Genomic DNA, 26,757 nt, shown 5'->3' with positions numbered 1-26,757 from the left:
TCTCCCTGAGAGAGAGGGACTGAGAGACACCAGTCAGTGTACAGATATCTCCCTGAGAGAGAGGGACTGAGAGACACCAGTCAGTGTACATATATCTCCCTGAGAGACAGGGACTGAGAGACACCACTCAGTGTACAGATATCTCCCTGAGAGAGAGGGACTGAGAGACACCACTCAGAGTGCAGATATCTCCCTGAGAGAGAGGGACTGAGAGACACCAGTCAGTGTACAGATATCTCCCTGAGAGAGAGCAACTGAGAGACACCACTCAGTGTACAGATATCTCCCTCAGAGACAGGGACTGAGAGACACCAGTCAGAGTACAGATATCTCCCTGAGAGAGAGGGACTGAGAGACACCACTCAGTGTACAGATATCTCCCTGAGAGACAGGGACTGAGAGACACCAGTCAGTGTACAGATATCTCCCTGAGAGAGAGGGACTGTGAGACACCACTCAGTGCACAGATATCTCCCTGAGAGAGACGGGCTGAGAGACACCAGTCAGTGTCCAGATATCTCCCTGAGAGAGAGGGACTGAGAGACACTAGTCAGCGTACAGATGTCTCCCTGAGAGAGAGGGACTGTGAGACACCACTCAGTGTACAGATATCTCCCTGAGAGACAGGGACTGAGAGACACCACTCAGTGTATAGATATCTCCCTGACAGACAGGGACTGAGAGACACCAGTCAGTGTACAGATATCTCCGAGAGACAGGGGCTGTGAGACACCACTCAGTGTACAGATATCTCCCTGAGAGAGAGGGACTGAGAGACACCAGTCAGTGTACAGATATCTCCCTGAGAGAGAGGGACTGAGAGACACCAGTCAGTGCACATATATCTCCCTGAGAGACAGGGACTGAGAGACACCACTCAGTGTACAGATATCTCCCTGAGAGAGAGGGACTGAGAGACACCACTCAGTGTACAGATATCTCCCTGAGAGAGAGGGACTGAGAGACACCAGTCAGTGTACAGATATCTCCCTGAGAGAGAGCAACTGAGAGACACCACTCAGTGTACAGATATCTCCCTCAGAGACAGGGACTGAGAGACACCAGTCAGTGAACAGATATCTCCCTGAGAGAGGGACTGTGAGACACCACTCAGTGCACAGATATCTCCCTGAGAGAGAGGGGCTGAGAGACACCAGTCAGTGTACAGATATCTCCCTGAGAGAGAGGGACAGAGAGACACTAGTCAGCGTACAGATATCTCCCTGAGAGAGAGGGATTGAGAGACACCAGTCAGTGTACAGATATCTCCCTGAGAGACAGGGACTGAGAGACACCACTCAGTGTATAGATATCTCCCTGAGAGACAGGGACTGAGAGACACCAGTCAGTGTACAGATATCTCCCTGAGAGAGAGGGACTGAGAGACACCACTCAGTGTACAGATATCTCCCTGAGAGACAGGGACTGAGAGACACCAGTCAGTGTACAGATATCTCCCTGAGAGAGAGGGACTGTGAGACACCACTCAGTGTACAGATATCTCCCTGAGAGACAGGGACTGAGAGACACCAGTCAGTGTATAGATATCTCCCTGAGAGAGAGGGACTGAGAGACACCACTCAGTGTACAGATATCTCCCTGAGAGACAGGGACTGAGAGACACCACTCAGTGCACAGATATCTCCCTGAGAGAGAGGGACTGAGATACACCACTCAGTGTACATAAAGCTCCCTGAGAGACACCACTCAGTGTACATAAAGCTCCCTGAGAGACAGGGACTGAGAGACACCAGTCAGTGTACAGATATCTCCCTGAGAGACAGGGACTGAGAGACACCACTCAGTGTACAGATATCTCCCTGAGAGACAGGGACTGAGAGACACCAGTCAGTGTACAGATATCTCCCTGAGAGAGAGGGACTGAGAGACACCACTCAGTGTACATAAAGCTCCATGAGAGACAGGGACTGAGAGACACCAGTCAGTGTACAGATATCTCCCTGAGAGAGAGGGACTGAGAGACACCACTCAGTGTATAGATATCTCCCTGAGAGGGAGGGACTGAGAGACACCAGTCAGTGTACAGATTTCTCCCTGAGAGAGAGGGACTGAGAGACACCAGTCAGTGTACATATATCTCCCTGAGAGACAGGGACTGAGAGACACCACTCAGTGTACAGATATCTCCCTGAGAGAGAGGGACTGAGAGACACCACTCAGTGTACAGATATCTCCCTGAGAGAGAGGGACTGAGAGACACCAGTCAGTGTACAGATATCTCCCTGAGAAAGAGCAACTGAGAGACACCACTCAGTGTACAGATATCTCCCTCAGAGACAGGGACTGAGAGACACCCGTCAGAGTACAGATATCTCCCTGAAAGAGAGGGACTGAGAGACACCACTCATTGTACAGATATCTCCCTGAGAGACAGGGACTGAGAGACACCAGTCAGTGTACAGATATCTCCCTGAGAGAGAGGGACTGAGAGACACCAGTCAGTGTGCAGATATCTCCCTGAGAGACAGGGACTGAGAGACACCAGTCAGTGTACAGATACTCCCTGAGAGAGAGGGACTGAGAGACACCAGTCAGTGTACAGATATCTCCCTGAGAGAGAGGGACTGAGAGACAACAGTCAGTGTACAGATATCTCCCTGAGAGAGAGGGACTGAGAGACACCACTCAGTGTACAGATATCTCCCTGAGAGACAGGGACTGAGAGACACCAGTCAGTGTACAGATATCTCCCTGAGAGACAGGGGCTGTGAGACACCACTCAGTGTACAGATATCTCCCTGAGAGAGAGGGACTGAGAGACACCAGTCAGTGTACAGATATCTCCCTGAGAGAGAGGGACTGAGAGACACCAGTCAGTGCACATATATCTCCCTGAGAGACAGGGACTGAGAGACACCACTCAGTGTACAGATATCTCCCTGAGAGACAGGGACTGAGAGACACCAGTCAGAGTACAGATATCTCCCTGAGAGAGAGGGACTGAGAGACACCACTCAGTGTACAGATACCTCCCTGAGAGAGAGGGACTGAGAGACACCAGTCAGTGTACATATATCTCCCTGAGAGACAGGGACTGAGAGACACCACTCAGTGTACAGATATCTCCCTGAGAGACAGGGACTGAGAGACACCAGTCAGAGTACAGATATCTCCCTCAGAGACAGGGACTGAGAGACACCAGTCAGAGTACAGATATCTCCCTGAGAGAGAGGGACTGAGAGACACCACTCAGAGTACAGATATCTCCCTGAGAGACAGGGACTGAGAGACACCAGTCAGTGTACAGATATATCCCTGAGAGAGGGACTGTGAGACACCACTCAGTGCACAGATATCTCCCTGAGAGAGAGGGGCTGAGAGACACCAGTCAGTGTACAGATATCTCCCTGAGAGAGAGGGACTGAGAGACACTAGTCAGCGTACAGATATCTCCCTGAGAGAGAGGGACTGAGAGACACCAGTCAGTGTACAGATATCTCCCTGAGAGACATGGACTGAGAGACACCACTCAGTGTACAGATATCTCCCTGAGAGACACCACTCAGTGTACATAAAGCTCCCTGAGAGACAGGGACTGAGAGACACCAGTCAGCGTACAGATGTCTCCCTGAGAGAGAGGGACTGTGAGACACCAGTCAGTGTACAGATATCTCCCTGAGAGAGAGGGACTGTGAGACACCACTCAGTGTATAGATATCTCCCTGAGAGGGAGGGACTGAGAGACACCAGTCAGTGTACAGATATCTCCCTGAGAGAGAGGGACTGAGAGACACCAGTCAGTGTACATATATCTCCCTGAGAGACAGGGACTGAGAGACACCACTCAGTGTACAGATATCTCCCTGAGAGAGAGGGACTGAGAGACACCACTCAGTGTACAGATATCTCCCTGAGAGAGAGGGACTGAGAGACACCAGTCAGTGTACAGATATCTCCCTGAGAGAGAGCAACTGAGAGACACCACTCAGTGTACAGATATCTCCCTGAGAGAGAGGGACTGAGAGACACCACTCAGTTTACAGATATCTCCCTGAGAGACAGGGACTGAGAGACACCAGTCAGAGTACAGATATCTCCCTGAGAGAGAGGGACTGAGAGACACCACTCAGTGTACAGATACCTCCCTGAGAGAGAGGGACTGAGAGACACCAGTCAGTGTACATATATCTCCCTGAGAGACAGGGACTGAGAGACACCACTCAGTGTACAGATATCTCCCTGAGAGACAGGGACTGAGAGACACCAGTCAGAGTACAGATATCTCCCTCAGAGACAGGGACTGAGAGACACCAGTCAGAGTACAGATATCTCCCTGAGAGAGAGGGACTGAGAGACACCACTCAGTGTACAGATATCTCCCTGAGAGACAGGGACTGAGAGACACCAGTCAGTGTACAGATATCTCCCTGATAGACAGGGGCTGTGAGACACCACTCAGTGTACATATATCTCCCTGAGAGAGAGGGGCTGAGAGACACCAGTCAGTGTACAGATATCTCCCTGAGAGAGAGGGACTGAGAGACACTAGTCAGCGTACTGATATCTCCCTGAGAGAGAGGGACTGAGAGACACCAGTCAGTGTACAGATATCTCCCTGAGAGACAGGGACTGAGAGACACCACTCAGTGTATAGATATCTCCCTGAGAGACAGGGACTGAGAGACACCAGTCAGTGTACAGATATCTCCCTGAGAGAGAGGGACTGAGAGACACCACTCAGTGTACAGATATCTCCCTGAGAGACAGGGACTGAGAGACACCAGTCAGTGTACAGATATCTCCCTGAGAGAGAGGGACTGTGAGACACCACTCAGTGTACAGATATCTCCCTGAGAGACAGGGACTGAGAGACACCAGTCAGTGTATAGATATCTCCCTGAGAGAGAGGGACTGAGAGACACCACTCAGTGTACATAAAGCTCCCTGAGAGACACCACTCAGTGTACATAAAGCTCCCTGAGAGACAGGGACTGAGAGACACCAGTCAGTGTACAGATATCTCCCTGAGAGACAGGGACTGAGAGACACCACTCAGTGTACAGATATCTCCCTGAGAGACAGGGACTGAGAGACACCAGTCAGTGTACAGATATCTCCCTGAGAGAGAGGGACTGAGAGACACCACTCAGTGTACATAAAGCTCCATGAGAGACAGGGACTGAGAGACACCAGTCAGTGTACAGATATCTCCCTGAGAGACACCACTCAGTGTACATAAAGCTCCCTGAGAGACAGGGACTGAGAGACACCAGTCAGCGTACAGATGTCTCCCTGAGAGAGAGGGACTGTGAGACACCAGTCAGTGTACAGATATCTCCCTGAGAGAGAGGGACTGAGAGACACCACTCAGTGTATAGATATCTCCCTGAGAGGGAGGGACTGAGAGACACCAGTCAGTGTACATATTTCTCCCTGAGAGAGAGGGACTGAGAGACACCAGTCAGTGTACATATATCTCCCTGAGAGTCAGGGACTGAGAGACACCACTCAGTGTACAGATACGTCCCTGAGAGAGAGGGACTGAGAGACACCACTAAGTGTACAGATATCTCCCTGAGAGAGAGGGACTGAGAGACACCAGTCAGTGTACAGATATCTCCCTGAGAGAGAGCAACTGAGAGACACCACTCAGTGTACAGATATCTCCCTCAGAGACAGGGACTGAGAGACACCCGTCAGAGTACAGATATCTCCCTGAGAGAGAGGGACTGAGAGACACCACTCAGTGTACAGATATCTCCCTGAGAGACAGGGACTGAGAGACACCAGTCAGTGTACAGATATCTCCCTGAGAGAGAGGGACTGAGAGACACCAGTCAGTGTGCAGATATCTCCCTGAGAGACAGGGACTGAGAGACACCAGTCAGTGTACAGATACTCCCTGAGAGAGAGGGACTGAGAGACACCAGTCAGTGTACAGATATCTCCCTGAGAGAGAGGGACTGAGAGACACCACTCAGTGTACAGATATCTCCCTGAGAGACAGGGACTGAGAGACACAAGTCAGTGTACAGATATCTCCCTGAGAGACAGGGGCTGTGAGACACCACTCAGTGTACAGATATCTCTCTGAGAGAGAGGGACTGAGAGACACCAGTCAGTGTACAGATATCTCCCTGAGAGAGAGGGACTGAGAGACACCAATCAGTGTACAGATATCTCCCTGAGAGACAGGGACTGAGAGACACCACTCAGTGTACAGATATCTCCCTGAGAGAGAGGGACTGAGAGACACCAGTCAGAGTACAGATATCTCCCTGAGAGAGAGGGACTGAGAGACACCAGTCAGTGTACATATATCTCCCTGAGAGACAGGGACTGAGAGACACCAGTCAGTGTACATATATCTCCCTGAGAGACAGGGACTGAGAGACACCACTCAGTGTACAGATATCTCCCTGAGAGACAGGGACTGAGAGACACCAGTCAGAGTACAGATATCTCCCTGAGAGAGAGGGACTGAGAGACACCACTCAGTGTACAGATACCTCCCTGAGAGAGAGGGACTGAGAGACACCAGTCAGTGTACATATATCTCCCTGAGAGACAGGGACTGAGAGACACCACTCAGTGTACAGATATCTCCCTGAGAGACAGGGACTGAGAGACACCAGTCAGAGTACAGATATCTCCCTCAGAGACAGGGACTGAGAGACACCAGTCAGTGTACAGCTATCTCCCTGAGAGAGAGGGACTGTGAGACACCACTCAGTGTACAGATATCTCCCTGAGAGACAGGGACTGAGAGACACCAGTCAGTGTATAGATATCTCCCTGAGAGAGAGGGACTGAGAGACACCACTCAGTGTACAGATATCTCCCTGAGAGACAGGGACTGAGAGACACCAGTCAGTGTACAGATATCTCCCTGAGAGAGAGGGACTGAGAGACACCACTCAGTGTACATAAAGCTCCCTGAGATACAGGGACTGAGAGACACCAGTCAGTGTACAGATGTCTCCCTGAGAGAGAGGGACTGTGAGACACCACTCAGTGTACAGATATCTCCCTGAGAGAGAGGAACTGAGAGACACCAGTCAGTGTACAGATATCTCCCTGAGAGACAGGGACTGAGAGACACCACTCAGTGTACAGATATCTCCCTCAGAGACAGGGACTGGGAGACACCAGTCAGAGTACAGATATCTCCCTGAGAGAGAGGGACTGAGAGACACCACTCAGTGTACAGATATCTCCCTGAGAGACAGGGACTGAGAGACACCAGTCAGTGTACAGATATCTCCCTGAGAGAGAGGGACTGTGAGACACCACTCAGTGCACAGATATCTCCCTGAGAGAGAGGGGCTGAGAGACACCAGTCAGTGTACAGATATCTCCCTGAGAGAGAGGGACTGAGAGACACCACTCAGTGTACAGATATCTCCCTGAGAGACACCACTCAGTGTACATAAAGTTCCCTGAGAGACAGGGACTGAGAGACACCAGTCAGTGTACAGATATCTACCTGAGAGACAGGGACTGAGAGACACCACTCAGTGTACAGATATCTCCCTGAGAGACAGGGACTGAGAGACACCAGTCAGTGTACAGATATCTCCCTGAGAGAGAGGGACTGAGAGACACCACTCAGTGTACATAAAGCTCCCTGAGAGACAGGGACTGAGAGACACCAGTCAGTGTACAGATATCTCCCTGAGAGACACCACTCAGTGTACATAAAACTCCCTGAGAGACAGGGACTGAGAGACAGCACTCAGTGTACAGATATCTCCCTGAGAGACAGGGACTGAGAGACACCACTCAGTGTATAGATATCTCCCTGAGAGACAGGGACTGAGAGACACCCGTCAGAGTACAGATATCTCCCTGAGAGAGAGGGACTGAGAGACACCACTCAGTGTACAGATACCTCCCTGAGAGAGAGGGACTGAGAGACACCACTCAGTGTACAGATATCTCCCTGAGAGACAGGGACTGAGAGACACCACTCAGTGTACAGATATCTCCCTGAGAGACAGGGACTGAGAGACACCAGTCAGAGTACAGATATCTCCCTGAGAGAGAGGGACTGAGAGACACCACTCAGTGTACAGATATCACCCTGAGAGACAGGGACTGAGAGACACCAGTCAGTGTACAGATATCTCCCTGAGAGAGAGGGACTGAGAGACACCACTCAGTGTACATAAAGCTCCATGAGAGACAGGGACTGAGAGACACCTGTCAGTGTACAGATATCTCCCTGAGAGACACCACTCAGTGTACATAAAGCTCCCTGAGAGACAGGGACTGAGAGACACCAGTCAGCGTACAGATGTCTCCCTGAGAGAGAGGGACTGTGAGACACCAGTCAGTGTACAGATATCTCCCTGAGAGAGAGGGACTGAGAGACACCACTCAGTGTATAGATATCTCCCTGAGAGGGAGGGACTGAGAGACACCAGTCAGTGTACATATTTCTCCCTGAGAGAGAGGGACTGAGAGACACCAGTCAGTGTACATATATCTCCCTGAGAGACAGGGACTGAGAGACACCACTCAGTGTACAGATACGTCCCTGAGAGAGAGGGACTGAGAGACACCACTAAGTGTACAGATATCTCCCTGAGAGAGAGGGACTGAGAGACACCAGTCAGTGTACAGATATCTCCCTGAGAGAGAGCAACTGAGAGACACCACTCAGTGTACAGATATCTCCCTCAGAGACAGGGACTGAGAGACACCCGTCAGAGTACAGATATCTCCCTGAGAGAGAGGGACTGAGAGAGACCACTCAGTGTACATAAAGCTCCATGAGAGACAGGGACTGAGAGACACCAGTCAGTGTACAGATATCTCCCTGAGAGACACCACTCAGTGTACAGATATCTCTCTGAGAGAGAGGGACTGAGAGACACCAGTCAGTGTACAGATATCTCCCTGAGAGAGAGGGACTGAGAGACACCACTCAGTGTACAGATATCTCCCTGAGAGACAGGGACTGAGAGACACCACTCAGTGTACAGATATCTCCCTGAGAGAGAGGGACTGAGAGATACCAGTCAGTGTACAGATATCTCCCTGAGAGAGAGGGACTGAGAGACACCAGTCAGTGTACATATATCTCCCTGAGAGACAGGGACTGAGAGACACCACTCAGTGTACAGATACCTCCCTGAGAGAGAGGGACTGAGAGACACCAGTCAGTGTACATATATCTCCCTGAGAGACAGGGACTGAGAGACACCACTCAGTGTACAGATATCTCCCTGAGAGACAGGGACTGAGAGACACCAGTCAGAGTACAGATATCTCCCTGAGAGAGAGGGACTGAGAGACACCACTCAGTGTACAGATACCTCCCTGAGAGAGAGGGACTGAGAGACACCAGTCAGTGTACATATATCTCCCTGAGAGACAGGGACTGAGAGACACCACTCAGTGTACAGATATCTCCCTGAGAGACAGGGACTGAGAGACACCAGTCAGAGTACAGATATCTCCCTCAGAGACAGGGACTGAGAGACACCAGTCAGTGTACAGCTATCTCCCTGAGAGAGAGGGACTGTGAGACACCACTCAGTGTACAGATATCTCCCTGAGAGACAGGGACTGAGAGACACCAGTCAGTGTATAGATATCTCCCTGAGAGAGAGGGACTGAGAGACACCACTCAGTGTACAGATATCTCCCTGAGAGTCAGGGACTGAGAGACACCAGTCAGTGTACAGATATCTCCCTGAGAGAGAGGGACTGAGAGACACCACTCAGTGTACATAAAGCTCCCTGAGATACAGGGACTGAGAGACACCAGTCAGTGTACAGATGTCTCCCTGAGAGAGAGGGACTGTGAGACACCACTCAGTGTACAGATATCTCCCTGAGAGAGAGGGACTGAGAGACACCAGTCAGTGTACAGATATCTCCCTGAGAGACAGGGACTGAGAGACACCACTCAGTGTACAGATATCTCCCTCAGAGACAGGGACTGAGAGACACCAGTCAGAGTACAGATATCTCCCTGAGAGAGAGGGACTGAGAGACACCACTCAGTGTACAGATATCTCCCTGAGAGACAGGGACTGAGAGACACCAGTCAGTGTACAGATATCTCCCTGAGAGAGAGGGACTGTGAGACACCACTCAGTGCACAGATATCTCCCTGAGAGAGAGGGGCTGAGAGACACCAGTCAGTGTACAGATATCTCCCTGAGAGAGAGGGACTGAGAGACACCACTCAGTGTACAGATATCTCCCTGAGAGACACCACTCAGTGTACATAAAGTTCCCTGAGAGACAGGGACTGAGAGACACCAGTCAGTGTACAGATATCTCCCTGAGAGACAGGGACTGAGAGACACCACTCAGTGTACAGATATCTCCCTGAGAGACAGGGACTGAGAGACACCAGTCAGTGTACAGATATCTCCCTGAGAGAGAGGGACTGAGAGACACCACTCAGTGTACATAAAGCTCCCTGAGAGACAGGGACTGAGAGACACCAGTCAGTGTACAGATATCTCCCTGAGAGACACCACTCAGTGTACATAAAGCTCCCTGAGAGACAGGGACTGAGAGACAGCACTCAGTGTACAGATATCTCCCTGAGAGACAGGGACTGAGAGACACCACTCAGTGTATAGATATCTCCCTGAGAGACAGGGACTGAGAGACACCCGTCAGAGTACAGATATCTCCCTGAGAGAGAGGGACTGAGAGACACCACTCAGTGTACAGATACCTCCCTGAGAGAGAGAGACTGAGAGACACCACTCAGTGTACAGATATCTCCCTGAGAGACAGGGACTGAGAGACACCACTCAGTGTACAGATATCTCCCTGAGAGACAGGGACTGAGAGACACCAGTCAGAGTACAGATATCTCCCTGAGAGAGAGGGACTGAGAGACACCACTCAGTGTACAGATATCACCCTGAGAGACAGGGACTGAGAGACACCAGTCAGTGTACAGATATCTCCCTGAGAGAGAGGGACTGTGAGACACCACTCAGTGCACAGATATCTCCCTGAGACAGAGGGACTGAGAGACACCACTCAGTGTACAGATATCTCCCTGAGAGACAAGGACTGAGAGACACCAGTCAGTGTACATATATCTCCCTGAGAGACAGGGACTGAGAGATACCACTCAGTGTACAGATACCTCCCTGAGAGAGGGACTGAGAGCCACCAGTCAGTGTACATATATCTCCCTGAGAGACAGGGACTGGGAGACACTAGTCAGTGTACAGATATCTCCCTGAGAGAGAGGGACTGAGAGACACCACTCAGTGTACAGATATCTCCCCGAGAGAGAGGGACTGAGAGACACTAGTCAGAGTACAGATATCTCCCTGAGAGAGAGGGACTGAGAGACACCAGTCAGTGTACAGATATCTCCCTGAGAGAGATGGACTGAGAGACACCACTCAGTGTACATAAAGCTCCCTGAGAGACAGGGACTGAGAGACACCAGTCAGTGTACAGATATCTCCCTGAGAGAGAGGGACTGAGAGACACCAGTCAGTGTACATATCCCCCCCTGAGAGACAGGGACTGAGAGACACCAGTCAGTGTACATATCCCCCCCTGAGAGACAGGGACTGAGAGACACCACTCAGTGTACAGATATCTCCCTGAGAGAGAGGGACTGAGAGACACCACTCAGTGTACAGATATCTCCCTGAGTGAGAGGGACTGAGAGACACCACTCAGTGTACAGATATCTCCCTGAGAGAGAGGGACTGAGAGACACCAGTCAGTGTACAGATATCTCCCTGAGAGAGAGCAACTGAGAGACACCACTCAGTGTACAGATATCTCCCTCAGAGACTGGGACTGAGAGACACCAGTCAGAGTACAGATATCTCCCTGAGAGAGAGGGACTGAGAGACACCACTCAGTGTACAGATATCTCCCTGAGAGACAGGGACTGAGAGACACCAGTCAGTGTACAGATATCTCCCTGAGAGAGAGGGACTGTGAGACACCACTCAGTGCACAGATATCTCCCTGAGAGTCAGGGACTGAGAGATACCAGTCAGAGTACAGATATCTCCCTGAGAGAGAGGGGCTGAGAGACACCAGTCAGTGTACAGATATCTCCCTGAGAGACAGGGACTGAGAGACACCACTCAGTGTACAGATACCTCCCTGAGAGAGAGGGACTGAGAGACACCAGTCAGTGTACATATATCTCCCTGAGAGAGAGGGACTGAGAGACACCACTCAGTGTACAGATATCTCCCTGAGAGACAGGGACTGAGAGACACCACTCAGTGTACGAATACCTCCCTGAGAGAGAGGGACTGAGAGGCACCAGTCAGTGTACATATATCTCCCTGAGAGACAGGGACTGAGAGACACCACTCAGTGTACAGATATCTCCCTGAGAGACAGGGACTGAGAGACACCAGTCAGTGTACAGATATCTCCCTGAGAGAGAGGGACTGTGAGACACCACTCAGTGCACAAATATCTCCCTGAGAGAGAGGGACTGAGAGACACCACTCAGTGTACAGATATCTCCCTGAGAGACACCACTCAGTGTACATAAAGCTCCCTGAGAGACAGGGACTGAGAGTCACCAGTCAGTGTACAGATATCTCCCTGAGAGACAGGGACTGAGAGACACCACTCAGTGTACAGATACCTCCCTGAGAGAGAGGGACTGAGAGACACCAGTCAGTGTACAGATATCTCCCTGAGAAAGAGGGACTAAGAGACACCACTCAGTGTACAGATATCTCCCTGAGAGACAGGGACTGAGAGACACCAGTCAGAGTACAGATATCTCCCTGAGAGAGAGGGAATGAGAGACACCATTCAGTGTACAGATATCTCCCTGAGAGACAGGAACTGAGAGACACCACTCAGTGTACAGATACCTCCCTGACAGAGGGACTGAGAGACACCAGTCAGTGTACATATATCTCCCTGAGATACAAGGACTGAGAGACACCAGTCAGTGTACAGATATCTCCCTGAGAGAGAGGGACTGAGAGACACCACTCAGTGTACAGATATCTCCCTGAGAGAGAGGGACTGAGAGTCACTAGTCAGCGTACAGATATCTCCCTGAGAGAGAGGGACTGAGAGACACCAGTCAGTGTACAGATATCTCCCTGAGAGACAGGGACTGAGAGACACCACTCAGTGTACAGATATCTCCCTGAGAGACAAGGACTGAGAGACACCAGTCAGTGTACATATATCTCCCTGAGAGACAGGGGCTGAGAGACACCACTCAGTGTACAGATATCTCCCTGAGAGAGAGGGACTGAGAGACACCAGTCAGTGTACAGATATCTCCCTGAGAGAGAGGGACTGAGAGACACCACTCAGTGTACAGATATCTCCCTGAGAGAGAGGGACTGAGAGACACCAGTCAGTGTACAGATATCTCCCTGAGAGAGAGGGACTGAGAGACACCAGTCAGAGTACAGATATCTCCCTGAGAGACAGGGACTGAGAGACACCACTCAGTGTACAGATACCTCCCTGAGAGAGAGGGACTGAGAGACACCAGTCAGTGCACAGATATATCCCTGAGAGAGAGGGACTGACAGACACCACTCAGTGTACAGATATCTCCCTGAGAGAGAGGGACTGAGAGACACCATTCAGTGTACAGATATCTCCCTGAGAGACAGGAACTGAGAGACACCACTCAGTGTACAGATATTTCCCTGAGAGAGAGGGACTGAGAGACACCACTCAGTGTACAGATATCTCCCTGAGAGACAAGGACTGAGAGACACCAGTCAGTGTACATATATCTCCCTGAGAGACAGGGACTGAGAGACACCACTCAGTGTACAGATACCTCCCTGAGAGAGGGACTGAGAGACACCAGTCAGTGTACATATATCTCCCTGAGAGACAGGGACTGAGAGACACCAGTCAGTGTACAGATATCTCCCTGAGAGAGAGGGACTGAGAGACACCGCTCAGTGTACAGATATCTCCCGGAGAGAGAGGGACTGAGAGACACCACTCAGTGTACAGATATCTCCCTGAGAGACAGGGACTGAGAGACACCAGTCAGAGTACAGATATCTCCCTGAGAGAGAGGGACTGAGAGACACCATTCAGTGTACAGATATCTCCCTGAGAGACAGGAACTGAGAGACACCACTCAGTGTACAGATATCTCCCTGAGAGACAGGGACTGAGAGACACCACTCAGTGTACAGATACCTCCCTGAGAGAGAGGGACTGAGAGACACCAGTCAGTGTACATATATCTCCCTGAGAGAGAGGGACTGAGAGATACCAGTCAGTGTACAGATATCTCCCTGAGAAAGAGGGACTAAGAGACACCACTCAGTGTACAGATATCTCCCTGAGAGACAGGGACTGAGAGACACCAGTCAGAGTACAGATATCTCCCTGAGAGAGAGGGAATGAGAGACACCATTCAGTGTACAGATATCTCCCTGAGAGACAGGAACTGAGAGACACCACTCAGTGTACAGATACCTCCCTGAGAGAGGAACTGAGAGACACCAGTCAGTGTACATATATCTCCCTGAGATACAATAACTGAGAGACACCAGTCAGTGTACAGATATCTCCCTGAGAGAGAGGGACTGAGAGACACCACTCAGTGTACAGATATCTCCCTGAGAGAGAGGGACTGAGAGACACTAGTCAGCGTACAGATATCTCCCTGAGAGAGAGGGACTGAGAGACACCAGTCAGTGTACAGATATCTCCCTGAGAGACAGGGACTGAGAGACACCACTCAGTGTACAGATATCTCCCTGAGAGACAAGGACTGAGAGACACCAGTCAGTGTACATATATCTCCCTGAGAGACAGGGGCTGAGAGACACCACTCAGTGTACAGATATCTCCCTGAGAGAGAGGGACTGAGAGACACCAGTCAGTGTACAGATATCTCCCTGAGAGAGAGGGACTGAGAGACACCACTCAGTGTACAGATATCTCCCTGAGAGAGAGGGACTGAGAGACACCAGTCAGTGTACAGATATCTCCCTGAGAGAGAGGGACTGAGAGACACCAGTCAGAGTACAGATATCTCCCTGAGAGACAGGAACTGAGAGACACCACTCAGTGTACAGATACCTCCCTGAGAGAGGGACTGAGAGACACCAGTCAGTGTACATATATCTCCCTGAGAGACAGGGACTGAGAGACACCAGTCAGTGTACAGATATCTCCCTGAGAGAGAGGGACTGAGAGACACCGCTCAGTGTACAGATATCTCCCGGAGAGAGAGGGACTGAGAGACACCACTCAGTGTACAGATATCTCCCTGAGAGACAGGGACTGAGAGACACCAGTCAGAGTACAGATATCTCCCTGAGAGAGAGGGACTGAGAGACACCATTCAGTGTACAGATATCTCCCTGAGAGACAGGAACTGAGAGACACCACTCAGTGTACAGATATCTCCCTGAGAGACAGGGACTGAGAGACACCACTCAGTGTACAGATACCTCCCTGAGAGAGAGGGACTGAGAGACACCAGTCAGTGTACAGATATCTCCCTGAGAGAGAGGGACTGAGAGACACCACTCAGTGTACAGATATCTCCCTGAGAGAGAGGGACTGAGAGACACCAGTCAGTGTACAGATATCTCCCTGAGAGAGAGGGACTGAGAGACACCAGTCAGAGTACAGATATCTCCCTGAGAGACAGGGACTGAGAGACACCACTCAGTGTACAGATACCTCCCTGAGAGAGAGGGACTGAGAGACACCAGTCAGTGCACAGATATCTCCCTGAGAGAGAGGGACTGACAGACACCACTCAGTGTACAGATATCTCCCTGAGAGAGAGGGACTGAGAGACACCATTCAGTGTACAGATATCTCCCTGAGAGACAGGAACTGAGAGACACCACTCAGTGTACAGATATTTCCCTGAGAGAGAGGGACTGAGAGACACCACTCAGTGTACAGATATCTCCCTGAGAGACAAGGACTGAGAGACACCAGTCAGTGTACATATATCTCCCTGAGAGACAGGGACTGAGAGACACCACTCAGTGTACAGATACCTCCCTGAGAGAGGGACTGAGAGACACCAGTCAGTGTACATATATCTCCCTGAGAGACAGGGACTGAGAGACACCAGTCAGTGTACAGATATCTCCCTGAGAGAGAGGGACTGAGAGACACCGCTCAGTGTACAGATATCTCCCGGAGAGAGAGGGACTGAGAGACACCACTCAGTGTACAGATATCTCCCTGAGAGACAGGGACTGAGAGACACCAGTCAGAGTACAGATATCTCCCTGAGAGAGAGGGACTGAGAGACACCATTCAGTGTACAGATATCTCCCTGAGAGACAGGAACTGAGAGACACCACTCAGTGTACAGATATCTCCCTGAGAGAGAGGGACTGAGAGACACCACTCAGTGTACAGATATCTCCCTGAGAGACAAGGACTGAGAGACACCAGTCAGTGTACATATATCTCCCTGAGAGACAGGGACTGAGAGACACCACTCAGTGTACAGATACCTCCCTGAGAGAGGGACTGAGAGACACCAGTCAGTGTACATATATCTCCCTGAGAGACAGGGACTGAGAGACACCAGTCAGTGTACAGATATCTCCCTGAGAGAGAGGGACTGAGAGACACCACTCAGTGTACAGATATCTCCCTGAGAGAGAGGGACTGAGAGACACTAGTCAGCGTACAGTTATCTCCCTGAGAGAGAGGGACTGAGAGACACCAGTCAGTGTACAGATATCTCCCTGAGAGACAGGGACTGAGAGACGCCACTCTGTGTATGGATATCTCCCTGAGAGACAGGGACTGAGAGACACCACTCAGTGTACAGATATCTCCCTGAAAGAGAGGGACTGAGAGACACCACTCAGTGTACAGATATCTTCCTGAGAGACAGGGACTGAGAGACACCAGTCAGTGTACAGATATCTCCCTGAGAGAGAGGGAGTGTGAGACACCACTCAGTGTACAGATATCTCCCTGAGAGACAGGGACTGAGAGACACCAGTCAGTGTACAGATATCTCCCTGAGAGAGAGGGACTGAGAGACACCACTCAGTGTACAGATATCTCCCTGAGAGACAGGGACTGAGAGACACCAGTCAGTGTACAGATATCTCCCTGAGAGAGAGGGACTGAGAGACACCACTCAGTGTACATAAAGCTCCCTGAGAGACAGGGACTGAGAGACACCGTCAGTGTACAGATATCTCCCTGAGAGACAGGGACTGAGAGACACCACTCAGTGTATAGATATCTCCCTGACAGACAGGGACTAAGTGACACCAGTCAGTGTACAGATATCTCCCTGAGAGACAGGGGCTGTGAGACACCACTCAGTGTACAGATATCTCCCTGAGAGAGAGGGACTGAGAGACACCAGTCAGTGTACAGATATCTCCCTGAGAGAGAGCAACTGAGAGACCCCACTCAGTGTACAGATATCTCCCTCAGAGACAGGGACTGAGAGACACCAGTCAGAGTACAGATATCTCCCTGAGAGAGAGGGACTGAGAGACACCACACAGTGTACAGATATCTCCCTGAGAGTCAGGGACTGAGAGACACCAGTCAGTGTACAGATATCTCCCTGAGAGAGAGGGACTGTGAGATACCACTCAGTGCACAGATATCTCCCTGAGAGAGAGGGGCTGAGAGACACCAGTCAGTGTACAGATATCTCCCTGAGAGAGAGGGACTGAGAGACACTAGTCAGCGTACAGATATCTCCCTGAGAGAGAGGGACTGAGAGACACCAGTCAGTGTACAGATATCTCCCTGAGAGACAGGGACTGAGAGACGCCACTCAGTGTATAGATATCTCCCTGAGAGACAGGGACTGAGAGACACCAGTCAGTGTACAGATATCTCCCTGAAAGAGAGGGACTGAGAGACACCACTCAGTGTACAGATATCTTCCTGAGAGACAGGGACTGAGAGACACCAGTCAGTGTACAGATATCTCCCTGAGAGAGAGGGACTGTGAGACACCACTCAGTGTACAGATATCTCCCTGAGAGACAGGGACTGAGAGACACCAGTCAGTGTACAGATATCTTGCTGAGAGAGAGGGACTGAGAGACACCACTCAGTGTACAGATATCTCCCTGAGAGACAGGGACTGAGAGACACCAGTCAGTGTACAGATATCTCCCTGAGAGAGAGGGACTGAGAGACACCACTCAGTGTACATAAAGCTCCCTGAGAGACAGGGACTGAGAGACACCAGTCAGTGTACAGATGTCTCCCTGAGAGAGAGGGACTGTGAGACACCACTCAGTGTACAGATATCTCCCTGAGAGACAGGGACTGAGAGACACCACTCAGTGTATAGATATCTCCCTGACAGACAGGGACTAAGAGACACCATTCAGTGTACAGATATCTCCCTGAGAGACAGGGGCTGTGAGACACCACTCAGTGTACAGATATCTCCCTGAGAGAGAGGGACTGAGAGACAAATGTCAGTGCACAGATATCTCTCTGAGAGAGAGGGACTGAGAGACACCAGTCAGTGTACATATATCTCCCTGAGAGACAGGGACTGAGAGACACCAGTCAGTGTACAGATATCTCCCTGAGAGACAGGGGCTGTGAGACACCACTCAGTGTACAGATATCTCCCTGAGAGAGAGGGACTGAGAGACACCAGTCAGTGTACAGATATCTCCCTGAGAGAGAGGGACTGAGAGACACCAGTCAGTGTACATATCCCCCCCCTGAGAGACAGGGACTGAGAGACACCACTCAGTGTACAGATATCTCCCTGAGAGAGAGGGACTGAGAGACACCACTCAGTGTACAGATATCTCCCTGAGTGAGAGGGACTGAGAGACACCACTCAGTGTACAGATATCTCCCTGAGAGAGAGGGACTGAGAGACACCAGTCAGTGTACAGATATCTCCCTGAGAGAGAGCAACTGAGAGACACCAGTCAGTGTACAGATATCTCCCTGAGAGAGAGGGACTGTGAGACACCACTCAGTGCACAGATATCTCCCTGAGAGACAGGGACTGAGAGATACCAGTCAGAGTACAGATATCTCCCTGAGAGAGGGGCTGAGAGACACCAGTCAGTGTACAGATATCTCCCTGAGAGACACCACTCAGTGTACATAAAGCTCCCTGAGCGACAGGGACTGAGAGACACCAGTCAGTGTACAGATATCTCCCTGAGAGACAGGGACTGAGAGACACCACTCAGTGTACAGATACCTCCCTGAGAGAGAGGGACTGAGAGACACCAGTCAGTGTACATATATCTCCCTGAGAGAGAGGGACTGAGAGACACCACTCAGTGTACAGATATCTCCCTGAGAGACAGGGACTGAGAGACACCACTCAGTGTACAAATACCTCCCTGAGAGAGAGGGACTGAGAGACACCAGTCAGTGTACATATATCTCCCTGAGAGACAGGGACTGAGAGACACCACTCAGTGTACAGATATCTCCCTGAGAGACAGGGACTGAGAGACACCAGTCAGTGTACAGATATCTCCCTGAGAGAGAGGGACTGTGAGACACCACTCAGTGCACAGATATCTCCCTGAGAGAGAGGGACTGAGAGACAACACTCAGTGTACAGATATCTCCCTGAGAGACACCACTCAGTGTACATAAAGCTCCCTGAGAGACAGGGACTGAGAGACACCAGTCAGTGTACAGATATCTCCCTGAGAGACAGGGACTGAGAGACACCACTCAGTGTACAGATACCTCCCTGAGAGAGAGGGACTGAGAGACACCAGTCAGTGTACAGATATCTCCCTGAGAAAGAGGGACTAAGAGACACCACTCAGTGTACAGATATCTCCCTGAGAGACAGGGACTGAGAGACACCAGTCAGAGTACAGATATCTCCCTGAGAGAGAGGGACTGAGAGACACCATTCAGTGTACAGATATCTCCCTGAGAGACAGGAACTGAGAGACACCACTCAGTGAACAGATATCTCCCTGAGAGAGAGGGACTGAGAGACACCACTCAGTGTACAGGTATCTCCCTGAGATACAAGGACTGAGAGACACCAGTCAGTGTACATATATCTCCCTGAGAGACAGGGACTGAGAGACACCACTCAGTGTACAGATACCTCCCTGAGAGAGGGACTGAGAGACACCAGTCAGTGTACATATATCTCCCTGAGAGACAGGGACTGAGAGACACCAGTCAGTGTACAGATATCTCCCTGAGAGAGAGGGACTGAGAGACACCACTCAGTGTACAGATATCTCCCTGAGAGACAGGGACTGAGAGACACCAGTCAGTGTACAGATATCTCCCTGAGAGAGAGGGACTGAGAGACACTAGTCAGCGTACAGATATCTCCCTGAGAGAGAGGGACTGAGAGACACCAGTCAGTGTACAGATATCTCCCTGAGAGACAGGGACTGAGAGACGCCACTCAGTGTATAGATATCTCCCTGAGAGACAGGGACTGAGAGACACCAGTCAGTGTACAGATATCTCCCTGAAAGAGAGGGACTGAGAGACACAACTCAGTGTACAGATATCTTCCTGAGAGACAGGGACTGAGAGATACCAGTCAGTGTACAGATATCTCCCTGAGAGAGAGGGACTGTGAGACACCACTCAGTGTACAGATATCTCCCTGAGAGTCAGGGACTGAGAGACACCAGTCGGTGTACAGATATCTCCCTGAGAGAGAGGGACTGAGAGACACCACTCAGTGTACAGATATCTCCCTGAGAGACAGGGACTGAGAGACACCAGTCAGTGTACAGATATCTCCCTGAGAGAGAGGGACTGAGAGACACCACTCAGTGTACATAAAGCTCCCTGAGAGACAGGGACTGAGAGACACCGTCAGTGTACAGATGTCTCCCTGAGAGAGAGGGACTGTGAGACACCACTCAGTGTACAGATATCTCCCTGAGAGACAGGGACTGAGAGACACCACTCAGTGTATAGATATCTCCCTGACAGACAGGGACTAAGAGACACCAGTCAGTGTACAGATATCTCCCTGAGAGACAGGGGCTGTGAGACACCACTCAGTGTACAGATATCTCCCTGAGAGAGAGGGACTGAGAGACACCACTCAGTGTACAGATATCTCCCTGAGAGACAGGGACTGAGAGACACCAGTCAGAGGACAGATATCTCCCTGAGAGAGAGGGTCTGAGAGACACCATTCAGTGTACAGATATCTCCCTGAGAGACAGGGACTGAGAGACACCACTCAGTGTACAGATATCTCCCTGAGAGACAAGGACTGAGAGACACCAGTCAGTGTACATATATCTCCCTGAGAGACAGGGGCTGAGAGACACCACTCAGTGTACAGATACCTCCCTGAGAGAGGGACTGAGAGACACCAGTCAGTGTACATATATCTCCCTGAGAGACAGGAACTGAGAGACACCACTCAGTGTACAGATATCTCCCTGAGAGACAGGGACTGAGAGACACCACTCAGTGTACAGATATCTCCCTGAGAGAGAGGGACTGAGAGACACCAGTCAGTGTACAGATATCTCCCTGAGAGAGAGGGACTGAGAGACACCACTCAGTGTACAGATATCTCCCTGAGAGACAGGGACTGAGAGACACCAGTCAGTGTACATATATCTCCCTGAGAGACAGGGACTGAGAGACACCAGTCAGTGTACAGATATCTCCCTGAGAGAGAGGGACTGAGAGACACCGCTCAGTGTACAGATATCTCCCTGAGAGAGAGGGACTGAGAGACACCACTCAGTGTACAGATATCTCCCTGAGAGACAGGGACTGAGAGACACCAGTCAGAGTACAGATATCTCCCTGAGAGAGAGGGACTGAGAGACACCATTCAGTGTACAGATATCTCCCTGAGAGACAGGAACTGAGAGACACCACTCAGTGTACAGATATCTCCCTGAGAGAGAGGGACTGAGAGACACCACTCAGTGTACAGATATCTCCCTGAGAGACAGGGACTGAGAGACACCAGTCAGTGTACATATATCTCCCTGAGAGACAGGGACTGAGAGACACCACTCAGTGTACAGATACCTCCCTGAGAGAGGGACTGAGAGACACCAGTCAGTGTACATATATCTCCCTGAGAGACAGGGACTGAGAGACACCAGTCAGTGTACAGATATCTCCCTGAGAGAGAGGGACTGAGAGACACCACTCAGTGTACAGATATCTCCCTGAGAGAGAGGGACTGAGAGACACTAGTCAGCGTACAGATATCTCCCTGAGAGAGAGGGACTGAGAGACACCAGTCAGTGTACAGATATCTCCCTGAGAGACAGGGACTGAGAGACGCCACTCAGTGTATAGATATCTCCCTGAGAGACAGGGACTGAGAGACACCACTCAGTGTACAGATATCTCCCTGAAAGAGAGGGACTGAGAGACACCACTCAGTGTACAGATATCTTCCTGAGTGACAGGGACTGAGAGACACCAGTCAGTGTACAGATATCTCCCTGAGAGAGAGGGACTGCGAGACACCACTCAGTGTACAGATATCTCCCTGAGAGACAGGGATTGAGAGACACCAGTCAGTGTACAGATATCTCCCTGAGAGAGAGGGACTGAGAGACACCACTCAGTGTACAGATATCTCCCTGAGAGACAGGGACTGAGAGACACCAGTCAGTGTACAGATATCTCCCTGAGAGAGAGGGACTGAGAGACAACACTCAGTGTACATAAAGCTCCCTGAGAGACAGGGACTGAGAGACACCGTCAGTGTACAGATGTCTCCCTGAGAGAGAGGGACTGTGAGACACCACTCAGTGTACAGATATCTCCCTGAGAGACAGGGACTGAGAGACACCACTCAGTGTATAGATATCTCCCTGACAGACAGGGACTAAGAGACACCAGTCAGTGTACAGATATCTCCCTGAGAGACAGGGGCTGTGAGACACCACTCAGTGTACAGATATCTCCCTGAGAGAGAGGGACTGAGAGACAAAAGTCAGTGCACAGATATCTCTCTGAGAGAGAGGGACTGAGAGACACCAGTCAGTGTACATATATCTCCCTGAGAGACAGGGACTGAGAGACACCAGTCAGTGTACAGATATCTCCCTGAGAGACAGGCACTGAGAGACACCACTCAGTGTACAGATATCTCCCTGAGAGATAGGGACTGAGAGACACCAGTCAGTGTACAGATATCTCCCTGAGAGAGAGCAACTGAGAGACCCCACTCAGTGTACAGATATCTCCCTCAGAGACAGGGACTGAGAGACACCAGTCAGAGTACAGATATCTCCCTGAGAGAGAGGGACTGAGAGACACCACTCAGTGTACAGATATCTCCCTGAGAGTCAGGGACTGAGAGACACCAGTCAGTGTACAGATATCTCCCTGAGAGAGAGGGACTGTGAGACACCACTCAGTGCACAGATATCTCCCTGAGAGAGAGGGGCTGAGAGACACCAGTCAGTGTACAGATATCTCCCTGAGAGAGAGGGACTGAGAGACACTAGTCAGCGTACAGATATCTCCCTGAGAGAGAGGGACTGAGAGACACCAGTCAGTGTACAGATATCTCCCTGAGAGACAGGGACTGAGAGACGCCACTCAGTGTATAGATATCTCCCTGAGAGACAGGGACTGAGAGACACCAGTCAGTGTACAGATATCTCCCTGAAAGAGAGGGACTGAGAGACACAACTCAGTGTACAGATATCTTCCTGAGAGACAGGGACTGAGAGACACCAGTCAGTGTACAGATATCTCCCTGAGAGAGAGGGACTGCGAGACACCACTCAGTGTACAGATATCTCCCTGAGAGACAGGGATTGAGAGACACCAGTCAGTGTACAGATATCTCCCTGAGAGAGAGGGACTGAGAGACACCACTCAGTGTACAGATATCTCCCTGAGAGACAGGGACTGAGAGACACCAGTCAGTGTACAGATATCTCCCTGAGAGAGAGGGACTGAGAGACACCACTCAGTGTACATAAAGCTCCCTGAGAGACAGGGACTGAGAGACAACGTCAGTGTACAGATGTCTCCCTGAGAGAGAGGGACTGTGAGACACCACTCAGTGTACAGATATCTCCCTGAGAGACAGGGACTGAGAGACACCACTCAGTGTATAGATATCTCCCTGACAGACAGGGACTAAGAGACACCAGTCAGTGTACAGATATCTCCCTGAGAGACAGGGGCTGTGAGACACCACTCAGTGTACAGATATCTCCCTGAGAGAGAGGGACTGAGAGACACCACTCAGTGTACAGATATCTCCCTGAGAGACACCACTCTGTGTACATAAAGCTCCCTGAGAGAGAGGGACTGAGAGACACCAGTCAGTGTACAGATATCTCCCTGAGAGACAGGGACTGAGAGACACCACTCAGTGTACAGATACCTCCCTGAGAGAGAGGGACTGAGAGACACCAGTCAGTGTACAGATATCTCCCTGAGAGAGAGGGACTGAGAGACACCACTCAGTGTACAGATATCTCCCTGAGAGACAGGGACTGAGAGACACCAGTCAGAGTACAGATATCTCCCTGAGAGAGAGGGACTGAGAGACACCACTCACTGTACAGATATCTCCCTGAGAGACAGGGACTGAGAGACACCAGTCAGAGGACAGATATCTCCCTGAGAGAGAGGGTCTGAGAGACACCATTCAGTGTACAGATATCTCCCTGAGAGACAGGAACTGAGAGACACCACTCAGTGTACAGATATCTCCCTGAGAGAGAGGGACTGAGAGACACCAATCGATGTACAGATATCTCCCTGAGAGAGAGGGACTGAGAGACACCACTCAGTGTACAGATATCTCCCTGAGAGAGAGGGACTGAGAGACACCACTCAGTGTACATAAAGCTCCCTGAGAGAGAGGGACTGAGAGACACCAGTCAGTGTACAGATATCTCCCTGAGAGACAGGGACTGAGAGACACCACTCAGTGTACAGATACCTCCCTGAGAGAGAGGGACTGAGAGACACCAATCAGTGTTCAGATATCTCCCTGAGAGAGAGGGACTGAGAGACACCACTCAGTGTACAGATATCTCCCTGAGAGACAGGGACTGAGAGACACCAGTCAGAGTTCAGATATCTCCCTGAGAGAGAGGGACTGAGAGACACCACTCACTGTACAGATATCTCCCTGAGAGACAGGGACTGAGAGACACCAGTCAGAGGACAGATATCTCCCTGAGAGAGAGGGTCTGAGAGACACCATTCAGTGTACAGATATCTCCCTGAGAGACAGGAACTGAGAGACACCACTCAGTGTACAGATATCTCCCTGAGAGAGAGGGACTGAGAGACACCACTCAGTGTACAGATATCTCCCTGAGAGACAAGGACTGAGAGACACCAGTCAGTGTACAAATATCTCCCTGAGAGACAGGGACTGAGAGACACCATTCAGTGTACAGATATCTCCCTGAGAGAGAGGGACTGTGAGACACCACTCAGTGCACAGATATCTCCCTGAGAGACAGGGACTGTGAGATACCAGTCAGAGTACAGATATCTCCCTGAGAGAGAGGGGCTGAGAGACACCAGTCAGTGTACAGATATCTCCCTGAGAGACACCACTCAGTGTACATAAAGCTCCCTGAGAGAGAGGGACTGAGAACACCAGTCAGTGTACATGTATCTCCCTGAGAGACAGGGACTGAGAGACACCACTCAGTGTACAGATATCTCCCTGAGAGACAGGGACTGAGAGACACCAGTCAGTGTACAGATATCTCCCTGAGAGAGAGGGACTGTGAGACACCACTCAGTGCACAGATATCTCCCTGAGAGAGAGGGACTGAGAGACACCACTCAGTGTACAGATATCTCCCTGAGAGACACCACTCAGTGTACATAAAGCTCCCTGAGAGACAGGGACTGAGAGACACCAGTCAGTGTACAGATATCTCCCTGAGAGACAGGGACTGAGAGACACCACTCAGTGTACAGATACCTCCCTGAGAGAGAGGGACTGAGAGACACCAGTCAGTGTACAGATATCTCCCTGAGAAAGAGGGACTAAGAGACACCACTCAGTGTACAGATATCTCCCTGAGAGACAGGGACTGAGAGACACCAGTCAGAGTACAGATATCTCCCAGAGAGAGAGGGACTGAGAGACACCATTCAGTGTACAGATATCTCCCTGAGAGACAGGGACTGAGAGACACCACTCAGTGTACAGATATCTCCCTGAGAGAGAGGGACTGAGAGACACCAGTCAGTGTACATATATCTCCCTGAGAGACAGGGACTGAGAGACACCAGTCAGTGTACAGATATCTCCCTGAGAGACAGGGACTGAGAGACAGCACTCAGTGTACAGATATCTCCCTGAGAGAGAGGGACTGAGAGACACCAGTCAGTGTACAGATATCTCCCTGAGAGAGAGCAACTGAGAGACCCCACTCAATGTACAGATATCTCCCTCAGAGACAGGGACTGAGAGACACCAGTCAGAGTACAGATATCTCCCTGAGAGAGAGGGACTGAGAGACACCACTCAGTGTACAGATATCTCCCTGAGAGACAGGGACTGAGAGACACCAGTCAGTGTACAGATATCTCCCTGAAAGAGAGGGACTGAGAGACACAACTCAGTGTACAGATATCTTCCTGAGAGACAGGGACTGAGAGACACCAGTCAGTGTACAGATATCTCCCTGAGAGAGAGGGACTGTGAGACACCACTCAGTGTACAGATATCTCCCTGAGAGACAGGGACTGAGAGACACCAGTCGGTGTACAGATATCTCCCTGAGAGAGAGGGACTGAGAGACACCACTCAGTGTACAGATATCTCCCTGAGAGACAGGGACTGAGAGACACCAGTCAGTGTACAGATATCTCCCTGAGAGAGAGGGACAGAGAGACACCACTCAG

Source organism: Heterodontus francisci, chromosome 14, assembly GCF_036365525.1.
Source record: "Heterodontus francisci isolate sHetFra1 chromosome 14, sHetFra1.hap1, whole genome shotgun sequence".
In the NCBI taxonomy this organism is placed as follows: Eukaryota; Metazoa; Chordata; class Chondrichthyes; order Heterodontiformes; family Heterodontidae; genus Heterodontus; species Heterodontus francisci.
This window is presented reverse-complemented; position numbering follows the sequence as displayed.